The sequence below is a fragment of the Mauremys reevesii genome, linkage group 18 (genome assembly GCF_016161935.1).
Source record: "Mauremys reevesii isolate NIE-2019 linkage group 18, ASM1616193v1, whole genome shotgun sequence".
Lineage (NCBI taxonomy): Eukaryota > Metazoa > Chordata > Testudines > Geoemydidae > Mauremys > Mauremys reevesii.
In genome coordinates this window covers 14,286,846-14,299,201 of record NC_052640.1, presented here as the reverse complement: position 1 = coordinate 14,299,201, position 12,356 = coordinate 14,286,846, and the positions used below count along the sequence as shown (strand labels likewise).

Sequence of the window (12,356 nt, the reverse complement as noted above, 5' to 3'; positions counted from 1 at the left end):
GGCAGTGGCAAAAAGAGAACCCTAAGGAGGAAATGGAGTGGTGGAGGAAAGAGAGAGACCAGGATGAAACATGCTTTATTTCTGAAGCAGGAACACACAGGTGTGCCCCCACCCTTCTTTTTCTCCAAAAATTCTCCTGGTGGGCTGAGTTATTAGTCTTTAGGGAAAGTGCATGTTCCAGGAACCTCGCCTCTCAGAACCATTCAAAATAGCAGAGTGGACCAAAGCAAGCTTTACTTTAACTCCATCAAATCATACAGAAATGTGTCCATTTAAAAAAAAATGAATTTGCTCCATTGTCTTCCATTATAAAGAGACATTTGAACTAAGCCAGCATATATTATACCTTTTCCCCCATGCACTCTGAACAGACCTCTCAGAGCTGTTTTGTCAGGGGTAAACCCATGATTTAGAGGAAAAACACTCCAGTCTTGAAGACTTTTGTCTTTAGCAGAAATGTAAGCAAGGGCTTTATTATGGCCGCATAAGCACGCTTGTTTATTTCCAAACAATATATTCTAATTTGCTTGCCACAAATGGACACACAAGGATTTTCAAGCGTTTCAGCTAATTTATTCTGGAATAAGGAGTACACAAATAATGAACCTGATTCACACCAGGGGGTATTGCATTTGGCGTGCTCAATAGTTCGGATAATTTTTCAGCTAGGGGATATAAGCAGCATAAATATAGAAGCAGCTCTTTTCTACCACGTCTCACTTATGGGTTCAAGTAGTTCACCTCCAACATCTCAGTGCAAGAGTCTGGTATAAAAACAGCTTTGGGTCAAAGGCTGTAAAAATAAAGAATTGTGGGGCTCTAGGGGGGAGGGATAGCTCAGTGGTTTGAGCATTGGCCTGCTAAACCCAGGGTTGTGAGATCAATCCAGGGGCGGCATTTAGGGATCTGGGGCAAAAAATCTGTCTGGGGATTGGTCCTGCCCTGCCCTGAGCAGGGGGTTGGACTAGATACCTCCTGAGGTCCCTTCCAACCCTGATATTCTATGGCCCAAAGCCCATAGACATCAATGGAGTCTTTCTATCAGCTTCAGTTGGCTGTGGATCATGCCCTTCATGAGTATTAGCTACATGAAAGAGCCATTACTTTGTATCACCTCCACCATTTCCCCCCAGTTTTATTCCCACTCCCATGGTAGCCATTGTGTGGAAAGCTGTGTTGCCCTCTGCCTCCAGTGCCAACACAGCACTGCCAATTAGCAGGCAGGACACATTACAAAGTAATATGGCTGCCACCCTGAGTCTCTCTCTATGGCAACTGAGTATATCCCCTCAAGAATGCACTCTGGCTCCACAGGCCTAGGGCTCAGGTTAAGTGTTTTAAAATAAAGGAGGCGTAAAACGAACGGTCAGCATATTTCAGTGTGCTGGTGAGATCCATTAATTGGGCAGCATGGCAAGAATTACAGTTCAACATCCCCCTCAACTCAGCCAGCTGCTCAAAAACTGGGTTAGTAAGGGAGTTAATAGGCATTGTGATTATTTCCGAGCCCAGCATATGCTACCTGGACATTGTCCTTTATGATATTCAGGCTTAAAGTTCCTGGTTTAGGCACATGGAAATCAAATCCCAGGGCTGTTTTGTGATGGCAGATAAATGAGAGTTGGAATAAATGGTCAAACAATTCTGTTATGTAACTGTTTTCCCTTTTTTAAATGGCAGTGGTTAATCTACATTAGAGGAAGACAACATCTTCAGTCTTTGGGAAAGACAGAGGGGCTATATTTTCAACCCCTAGCTGCCCACAATACTTTGCTTTGGTCTTTTTCCTTTATAAAGGAACAACACAAGATTGTTAAATTTAACACACCTCTTGAAAATACAGCAGACTAAAACGCTCCATAAATTTTCAGCTGAAACTTGTACCGTCCTTGGGTTTCATGCCAGACAACATGTTGCTATGCCACGAGCTGCCAAGGAATCTAAGTACTCAAAGTGCATGGACACTAAAGATGCCACACAGAAGGCGCTGCATGCTTGCTGTGTTTTTCCATAGCAACAAATACGCCTGATTACAGCACATTCATATGCTCTATATAATGAGCATCCCATAGGAAATTTATAACCTTGCATCCTGCATCATAATTAGAAATCAGACCCGGGCAACTGAAATGAATTCCCCAGGCGTAGCATATCAAATGCATTCAGTGATGAGAGGATGGTGGGGAAATGGGGAAAGGCGAGAGAGAGAGAAAAAAAATAGCTCCTCTAAATGTAATGATTAGAACTTGTGGGTGCAAACATTTGTTTCGGAACTTTGTGACTATTTCTGAAATATTTATGTGGTTCCTCTTGGCAGTGCTTCTCTGTGTATTTTTCCATTTTCCAGCCTAATTTCTCTTCTGCTCCCCTCTGGTGGGGAGAAATTTAAACCAGCAGCATTTAGACTTCAGTTGCACAGGCGAAGCGTGTTCTCCTGGAGGGTTTCTATCGTGGCTTGGTCCAATTGTTTCTGATGTTTCATTTGTGATATTCTTAACTACTTCAGACAAATTCAGCGATGCTCTAATGGAAAACTAAGATACACAGGCATACATTCAACCAGGCAAATTTAATAAAGGATTTTTATTCACCTGACAAATGTAATCAATTTTCACCAAATAGGACTATATTTGGCCTTCAGGCTAGGAGTTCAGTGTGCATGCAGCGCATGCTTACCGAGTTCAAGAGACTGAGGTTCTTGGCTGGTGCTGAGTCAAAAATTACCTGTTACGGCCAGGTCAAAAGCCATTTTCTAACATAGCGATGTTATATTGATGTGGCTTCTTAAGCAATGGTATCTGTCTACGTACTTATACCAGCCTACAACACCACAGTAAGATTAACTCTTCCTTATGGGAACCACTATCTCACCATGAGAAATCTGTCATTCTCCTCCACAACCCATGGCACTCCAGCTTATGGGACACATTCTACCCTCAATACACAAGTACATCTCCAATTCAGATCATTACAAGTTGTAACCATGTATCTGAGTGCAGAATAGGGTGACCAGATGTCCTGATTTTTTAGGGACAGTCCCAATATTTGGGGCTTTGTCTTACATAGGTGCCTGTTGGCCCCTAACCCCTGTCCTGATTTTTCACCCTTGCTATCTGGTCACCCTAGTGCAGAGTTTGGTTGCTCCAATTTTGTCTGGATCCCTGAAACTGTGTACATGAGAGATTTTTCATACCCAGGTTTATTGCATTGCATCACCTGCCAGTTTTGCCAGGAGATAGGTATACAGTAAAAACACATATATATATTTATTCAACACATACTGTAAAGCATACGAGCCAGTTTCATTTTCAAAAGACTCAGCTCTTCTGATATTAGGCACGGCAATTTATGTTTCAATGGAATTAAAACTAGTAATTAGCTTATTTAAAAAGGGTTCACAAAGGTTCACTAGGCTTCTGGTTCCCAATTGCTGTATTAAAAAAAATGCTATATTATCCCCATGTAATGACTCTAAACACTGTTGTAATAGTATTGTAAACGTGTAATGTTTCAGACCATTACTGTCAAACAATGCCGGGTTTTTTTCCTTCATGAGGGAAACACCAGATTTACTAGAGCTGGATTTTTTCAGTTAGCCACAAACCGACTTCTAATTTTGTGCATGCAATTAACAGTCATTGCACACCTCTTGAGAGTGCACATAGGCCAGTTGTGACTACCGCTGGTTGGGAATTTTTCAAACTGTTTTCACATTGAAAAATACTGATGCACCAAAAGTGAAACTGTTCTCAAGATAGGGTCGGTGTTGATGACATTTTTGACTTGAAAACATTTTGGAAAAAAAATGTTTTCAAAATTGTTGAAACATCCTATTTTGACATTTTCAATATGGAAAATTCTGGTTTTCTGATCACCTTTCATTTCAAAATTTAAGCTGAAATAAATTAAAAATTAGAAATAAAAAGTGAAACAAAACATTTACATTAGCTTAGTGCAATTTATTTTTTGTTGGTTAGTTTGGGGAAAAATAGAGACTTCAACTTGTGTTTCCCACCTCGTGCCTCAGTTTCCCCATGTGTAAAACTGGGATGAGGATACTGACCTTCTTGGTAAAGCACTTGGAGATCAGCTGTTGAAAAGTGCTATGTAAGAGCTAGGTATTGTCATTGTTAGACTAGCAAGAAGGAGATACATATTGAAGTTCACCTTGGGCTGCACAATGTCTAAGCCACTGGCTCGAAACTTTTGCGCTGGTGACCCCTTTCACCCAGCAAGCCTCTGAGTGTGACACCCCTTATAAATTAAAAACACTTTTTAATATATTTAACACCATTATAAATGCTGGAGGCAAAGCGGGGTTCGGGGTGGAGGCTGACAGCTCGCGACCCCCCCCATGTAATAACCTCGCGACCCCCTGAGGGGTCCCGACCCCCAGTTTGAGAAACCCTAGTATAAGCCCAGTCCTAATAAATTAAGCACTTACGCTATTGAGGCTCAGTGTTTACATGAGTGAGTGGATGCCTGGCAGTCTGGGAGAGGGCTCGAGGGCTCCGCAGGCCAGGGAGAGCTTGGCAATATTTTCTCCACCTTCTGAAGCTTACCATGTGAGCAGCTTGCTCTGCAGGGAGCTTTGACTTATATGGCCGAAGCTGATTCTGTGGGGCCAAGGGAGACTGCTTGCCGCCTCTCTTATGGGAGGCACCCGGGGAGCCCAGGTGTCCAGCCTTAGAGGGGTGGGGCTGTAATGTGAGGCATGGGACTTCACTCCGAGGCGGCCAGACACTGAAAACGCTTGTGGGGAAATGTAGGAAACCAGCTAGGGGGCAGAACAATGAAAGGAGCCCAAACTGGAGAAGCCGGGAGCATTCTCACCAGTATGCCTTTACGGGGAGAGGAGTGGAATACGGACCTGCTTCGTATTGCCCCCTCAAAGTCTATTTCAGACTCTGGCCAGGCCTGTTCACATTGGGTCATGTTTGGGTAAGGTCTTCTTAACCTTCCCCTCTAGCTGTGGATGTTTAAATTCTCTTCGTTCTAAGCTCTGGAGGGGGAAAATGTACTAGGGGTGAACAGAATGAGAAGTTGCCAAATTCCCCATCAGCACCACAGCTCTGCCCTAGCACAATTCAGGAGCAGGACATTAAGGGAGGGGTGCTGATAGCAAACATGGTTACTTATTCCATGCCAAAGCCATAGTCACTGTTAACTTGTGTGGACCAGCAGTGGTCCGTGCCAGCCGAGCCGTAATGCCTGCATCCACGCTGCAGCTGGCTGCGTTTGCAGCACTCTTGGGCCAGCAGACAGTGTGAGTGAAAAGCAGCACCCCAGCAGGGGCAGAGGTTTTTGTGTGAAGATGGGACTCTGATTAGGGGCAATACCTCTGAGCTTCCATTTGGGCTCTCATGCAAATCTGATTTGAATGGCTCCCTGTCTGACAACCGTCCCTGTCCCCCGCCTTTTGTTCTGGGTATCCGGCTCCAGTCCTTTGGCAGCAACAGCCACTCTCTCTTAGGGTGCCTGCCAGATTTGACCTGGGGCAGGTAGTGGTGTGGCTGACACCCTAATCCATTGGCCTCTGAATAGGGTACCTAGCTCTGTTTTTCTCCCCACCATTTGGGACTGGCATTGTTAGTTACTCACTCGAATCATGTGCATTTGATCCTCTAATGGATGCCCATGCAGATAACATGTTAATTTATTAGTTCAGCTCAACTGGGCTGCAGGATGAAAAATTATCGCAGGAGTTTTTTTTAATAGGATTCAGAGGGATTTTATAGGTCTCCAGCCACTTTTAGAATGAATAAGAAAACCACGAGTATTATTTTGTTAAGCCACGTAATTCTATCCTGCCTAATGAGGGCTGGAACTAATCTACAGAGCTCTACCCTGGGATGTGAATTATTGGAGCAGGTAAACACTGCTAAAGACTGTAGTGCATCTCTGAGTTTTGGTTGCATTGTCACCAGGAGTTTCCATTCTCTGGCTCCGATACACTTGTTATAAAGCTCAGGGCAGGGATCCTCATTTAAAAATAGACTGCTTGCTTCATGAGGAAAAGCCATTCAATTACCGCCCTTTCCCTTTCTGGTTATTGGAGATTTTGTGATCAATGCAAACATTGTTTGCTGGGTAACAGTCGTCACACAGTGATGCTGTTAATTTTAAATGCCTAGAAACTAGTTTTCTAGAGGAGACTCTTAGAAACGACCAAGCGGGGACGCACTAGTTATTTGTGGTGTCCACAGCGATTTTGCACAATCATTCTAAGGGCTCATTTCAGACAAAATGTTCCATTCTCCCCTCACACCGAAGGAAGACCTTATTTTTTCATTCCGCACCCCTGACTCTGCATCTGGAAGCCAGATCAGACTCCGGAGCTTGCTTTGGCTGGTCCTTCGGAGGCAGCAAACAAGGAACATAAGGGCTCAACCCAATTTAAAAGAGACCAAGGTCCCCTCAGCCATGTGTGGAAGAAATTTTTATTCTTGAATGTTGTTTTTTTTGTTGACAGTGAGATCATCACTGGGACATCCCCTTAAAAGGCAGTAAGCGAGGGATCAGAAATACAGGGCAATAGTCTTTACACCAGCGGAGCATCTGGCCCCTATTTGTGAAACCATCATAACCTCTGTCCTTGTCTGTGTTATCTCAGTTTAGCTCTTGCTACTAAAAACAAAGTATCGCAAAAGTCAATCTTGTTAATAGTTCCTTTAGCTGTTCTTCCCCCTGATGTGGGTTATGCTGTAGCTCAGCAGGGACTGAGTTAAAAACAAGATAAAGAAACCCCAGTGATGAGAATAGCTTGGGGGAATGTATCTGAATTACCAGAACATCTTGGTACCGGGCCAGAGTGGAGTAAACTCCAAATTGTTAGTTTCACAGTGTGTACGTGTGATAACTGATGGGGCAGGCCAAACCAGATAAATGTGGAGCTCATTATTACACTTACAAAGTTAACATATGGCAGCATGAGTAATGCTCCATCCAGTTATTGTATCCATTTTTTCCCACAACTGCTGGTCACACAACATGTAGCTTAGCTAAACTTTGCAAAGCACAAACACATTCTTCTTTCAGACCCTGGAGGTGGGTTTGTTGAACTAAATGGCCCAGCCGTCCTTTCTGTCCCATTGGGCAGTTATTGGAGTGATCTGCGGTGGCAGAAGCTGAGAAGTACTGGGTGACCCCCTGCCAGGAAGAGACGTCTTTTCAGGATGTAATCTATTTATAAGCATTTAGCTGCACTAAATGAGCTGGACAGAAGGTGAGGAAGATCTGACACACAGAGGAATAGTAAATTCACTCATGTTTATTTAAGCTGTAAGTTTCTGAAGCTGGACTGAGCCCGAGGATACAGTGGTTATTAATGAGTTCTCCCAGTGCCTCTTTGAGCCAAACTCCAAATCCCCGTATCTCCTCCTATGCGGGACGCTGCACCTTTTCTACACCATCTCTTTGCCCATAATATACTTCCTGATGCAGTGTGCCATGCACCTTATTCTTGTTCTTCTTCATATCACTCTGCAAGACTTGCCTCTCTCAGCTGGCCTATCAACTCTGACCACACTTAGGGTTTGAATCTACCTATATTATTGTAGCCCACACTTATGCATTGTGGCTCTGTCTCCCTGTAGTGGCTAGACTGTACATAGGCTCATGAGACCGGTACAGCCTTACAGTAGCAGCCAGACGTCCCAAGTTAGGGATCAGGGTCCTATTGTGCTGGGTGCTGTACAAATACAGAACAAAAGCATGGTTCCTGCTCCAGAGAACTTACAATCTAAAAGTAAAACAAGACAACAGGCACACACAACAGACGGGGAGAGTGCCGGGTAAGAGAAAGATGATGGTGATAGTGTCTAATAGCCTGGCACCAACACACCTACAACACCTTTGCATATGATTATGATAGGTGTAATAAGCAGCATTCACAGCACCTTAGCTGCCTAACCATCCTTGATACGTATATATAGTACTTATTGCCTCAAGTGTCAAAGTGCTTCAAAAACACAAATGGGCTCATCTTCCTAACCCCCATGTGAGGTAGGAAAATATTTTTACAGTGGGGAAACTGAGGCACAGAGTGATTAAGTGACTTGCCCAAGGTCACAAAGGAAGCCTGTGGAGGAGCTGGGAACTGGATTTCGCTCTCCTGCATCCCAGTCCAATGCTTTATTCACAAGGCTATTATCCTTCCTTCTCTGACCTCAGTTATGTTGGATCTGCAGAAGTGTAATCCCATTGGCTACAGCGCACTCACACCTAATCATTCACACCAGTGTGAATGAGGTCAGAATTTGGCCCTTGACATTAAAACAGCAAGCACACTGCAAGGGAGAAAAAAAAGTCCTTCATACAACCAGAAACTAAGAAGGCTCCTGCACAACAGAGAGAGAGAGTGTGATTTTTGTAGTTCCCCCATGCCACGCCCCTCATGGTTGGTCACCATCCCTCACTGTGCTCTGTCTCAGAGTGAGTGTTACTGTGTGGACTCAAACGGTTTCTGCCTGTTTTATGCAGTACAAGGAGGGCTCTAGCCCTTTCTGCCTACTCCTTCTGTGGGTGTCATAAAGTATTGCTGGACTTGGTCTATCTGTTCATTTGTTTGCGTCTCCCTGCTAGACAACAGAAAGGGGAATGTGCTGGGGGAGCTGTCATGCATGTTAGTTATGATTCTATCAGCCCCACTTTTATGAGCTCATGATTCAAGAGTCTGGCGTGGAGGATGGAAATGCTTGAAGGCTTATTTTGTTAAAAAGCCTATGTAGCGTATCCGCTGACAACTCCCCTTTGTTTCAGTAATTTAAAACCAGACAGAGAAAGCACTTGAGGGAGCATAGGGTGCAATTGTGCTCTGGAGGGGGTTGGACAAGGTGACCTAATAGGTGACTAGCTGCTCTAATTTCTCTGATTTATACATATATTCAGGTAGGCTTGCTCCCCCTCCACTGTATGTTGCCTTTAATAATCTATCCAAAAAGTGTCTATGCAGCCAGGTATGAAGCTCAGAAGAACACACAGCCATGGAATGATTTCCTAATCGGCATCATGCACAGTCCTCTACATATTGGAGGGAGAGAGAGAGAGAGAGAGAGAGAGAGAGAGTGTGTGTGGGGGCGGGGGCGTTTGGGGAAACAGATACTTGTTTAGTGCTAACTCTGGCTACCCTAAAAGATGCAGTGCACATATGATCAATACATTACATCCACCGTTTTGTATTTGTTTATCCATCAGCCCCTAGGGGCAGTTAAAATAAGTAACAATAACAAACTTCTGTGAAACCCCAGGTCTTTCATAGACACTTACTCCCTTATACAAGCCTTTTAACAGTACTCTGGCCACAAGTGACTTGCGAGTGTTCTGGCGCAGGAATCGTTTATTTCTGGCATTGTGAAGGGTTGACTGTTCTTGCCCATTTTTGGTGTCCTGCCCATCCCAAGCATTTATTGGCATTTCATGAAATCACTCACTTCTTTATCAGTCAGGATTGTCCCACCCTCTTGATGGAATCTAGGGCTCAATCTAGTCTCTGATTAAACCAATAGATAAGACTCCCATGGGTTTCTATGGGAGCTGGATTACTTAGCCTGTCCTGCAGAGAATAGAGGGCAAACTCTCTTTCATTTTGGATCCTGTATTATTAATCTGAACTAATGAGGGAGGAAAGCTATGCCAGGATTGGCATTGCATGCTACAGGAGGTGATACCAACATGCAAAGCTACTTGAACTACAAGTAGTTTTCTCACTTCATGATGAATTTGAAATTTGGGACTATTCCCATGAAAAGTCTCCTGCAGTTGGGAATTTTCAGCTAAATAGGATCATTTTATAGTGAAAGTGGACAAAAAATTTTGGGGCAAAAAATTGCCATGAATTAAAAACATGTTAAAATGTGTGTTTTGGTGTGATTGTGATGTGAAAGCTGCCATTGGGAAATGTTTTTCAGTTAAACTTTTTTTTTTAATTGCTGAAAAATGCAGATTCAATTTGGCTAAAACTTTTTGTGAATTCATGTTGAGTTTGCAGACTTGTTTGTCAAAAAAAAAAACAACCGACCAACAACCCCCTCCCAAAAAACCCAAAATGTTTCATTTTGACATTTGCTAAATGAAATATTCTGATTTTTTTCAAGTCGAAATGACTTTTTGTTTAAAAAAATAATTAAACTTTATTTAAAAAATTAAAATGGAAATAAAAATCCAAAATTGAAAGGAAAGGGGTGTGTGTGTGGGGGGGCGGGGTGTCAAAAGAAATGTTCAGTTCAAGCAGAAATGAATTGATTTTTGGGGTGGGGGTGCTAAAACATTTGAAAAAAAAATCATTTTGGATCCAAACCAAAATAATTTTTATTATAATACAAATTATTATAATATTTGTTTGCACCCAAAGTGGCACATTTTAATAACAATAAAATGAAACTGCAAACATGGTGAATTTCAGCCAGCTTTAGTGTGCCCTCTGCTTCACTCATTGAGGTGGGACGTCTGCCATTTTTATTCATGTTAATAATAAAAGCTCATTGCGGCAGGGGCCATCTCTTTGTGTACAGTGTGTACCATGCTTAACACAGTGGCATTAGATACATAGTAAGAGAACTGTCTCAATCCAGCCCTGCTACTAGGCTCTGTTTGACGTCAGCTGCTGCTTTGGCTACTGAAAGTGACGTTTCTGTGTTTCCTTCCCTTGTTAGTGCTGTTCATAAAAGGGGGCAGTGCACAAGGCCAGGGATTAAACTATCACAATCTGAGTCTGCAAACAGCAGGGAGTGGAAGCCTGGCATCCAAGCAACTAAACTAATGGTTCGGAAGGTCACTAAATGTTACTGAGTCCTACTGGTTGCCACCCCCTCAGAAGCACATCCCATTCAGCCCTGACAAGTGGGAACCAACCCTGTAGTGTCTGACTGTCAGGAATGAAGCTGAAGGGGGTGGAACTGAAACGGGAAAAAGAAGACTCTGAGAGAGACTATTAAAGAAAAAGGCAAGGTTCCTTAACGTACTGTACTAAGCAGTGGCCTGACCCAAGGTCACGTGACGGGAGTGATCCAAACCCTACTGAATTCAATAGAAACTCTCCCACTGACTTTATTGGGCTTTGGATCAGGGCCCAAATGCAGGAATCTTGTTAACTTTTATTCCAGGACAAAACATCTTTCACTTTCTTCCAGACCAGTTTAGAACAGGGACAACCTCCAGGAGAGGTCTGACAGCCAGGTTTGTCTGTGTAAGCAAACACTGGGCCCTAAAATCAGTAAATATGCTCCTAAAATACACACAGTAAATCAGAAACCACCGTGGTTCCAGTAAAACAATCTGGTTGGCAAAGGAGGCTGGAAAGAATTATAATCAACACTGGGTCCTGATCTCTTGGTGCCCTGCACTTTGTATTGCCATTGACAGTAGTGCAAAATGTGTGTAAAATGCTATCGGAATAGAATAGCAGCCCTTTACCCTCACTTTGCATAGGTGTCTACACAAGTTACAGGGCAATAGAAAACCAGGCCCTTAAATTAGAGGGAAGGTTGTCTGAGGTTTCTTGAGACTACTCCAGCTTAGAGAGCAGGAGGTCCTAGTGCATAGATCACTGGACAAGGTCTCAGGAGACCTGGATTCTCTTCCCAGCTTTGCCACTGCCCTGCTGCGTGACCGTGGGCAACTCCTTTCATCTCTCCGCGCCTCAGTTTCCCCATCTGTAAAATGGGGATAGTGATGACCTCCTTGTAAAGCACTTTGAGATGAAAAGCACTGTAGAAGAGCTAGTTATTACTATTATTATTACCTGTTTGAGTAAGGCAAGCAGCTATTTGGCTCTCACTGCAAGAAAGCACTTTGGATTGCAGTCGCACTTCATTGATCCTCCCCCATTCTGACTTTGCAGATAACATAGAGGAGCAAGAGGAGAAGGGCTGTAGGCGAAGAAGACTTGACTGAGAGAGATCACCAGGCAGGTGTCCAATTTATTTAAAAATATCCCTCCAGTGTTTATGCAAGAATCACGTTTATTTGTTCTTTTTTTCATTCTCTGCATGCCGAATGTTTCAGCCTTATCGCGAGGCTCCAAGGTATGTCAGCTCTAATCCGTGACTCCGAGCTAACTGCTATCAAAAGGCAAATTGGGCGAGATTCCAGCAGCGGGCATTGTTGATAGTCCAATAAGGAATCAATAATACAGTTAGTCACCATAAAGCTTACAGACTACTGTTGTGGTGGCAACCAGGTATTAAAGAAGCTATTGGATATCTAACTGGAAAACACTCAGACAGACCTATTATTTATTCATGTGTGTTTGTTTATTTCTGTTACCGTAGCACCAAGGAGCTCTAGTTATGGACTAGTATCCCATTGTGCTAGGCCCTATATAAACACAGACAACAAAAACAAATCGGTCTGAGCCC

At 43.4% G+C, this 12,356-nt stretch overlaps 1 long non-coding RNA gene across 1 annotated transcript in view; it reads left to right on the top strand.

The window, feature by feature from the left end:
• LOC120386305 overlaps window positions 1-11,926 on the top strand; it is a 28,527-nt gene extending 16,601 nt beyond the window's left edge. The window contains exon 3 of the long non-coding RNA XR_005589642.1: window positions 11,840-11,926. This is a non-coding gene — a long non-coding RNA (uncharacterized LOC120386305). The remainder of the gene's footprint in view (window positions 1-11,839) is intronic.
• Window positions 11,927-12,356: the final 430 nt, after the last annotated feature.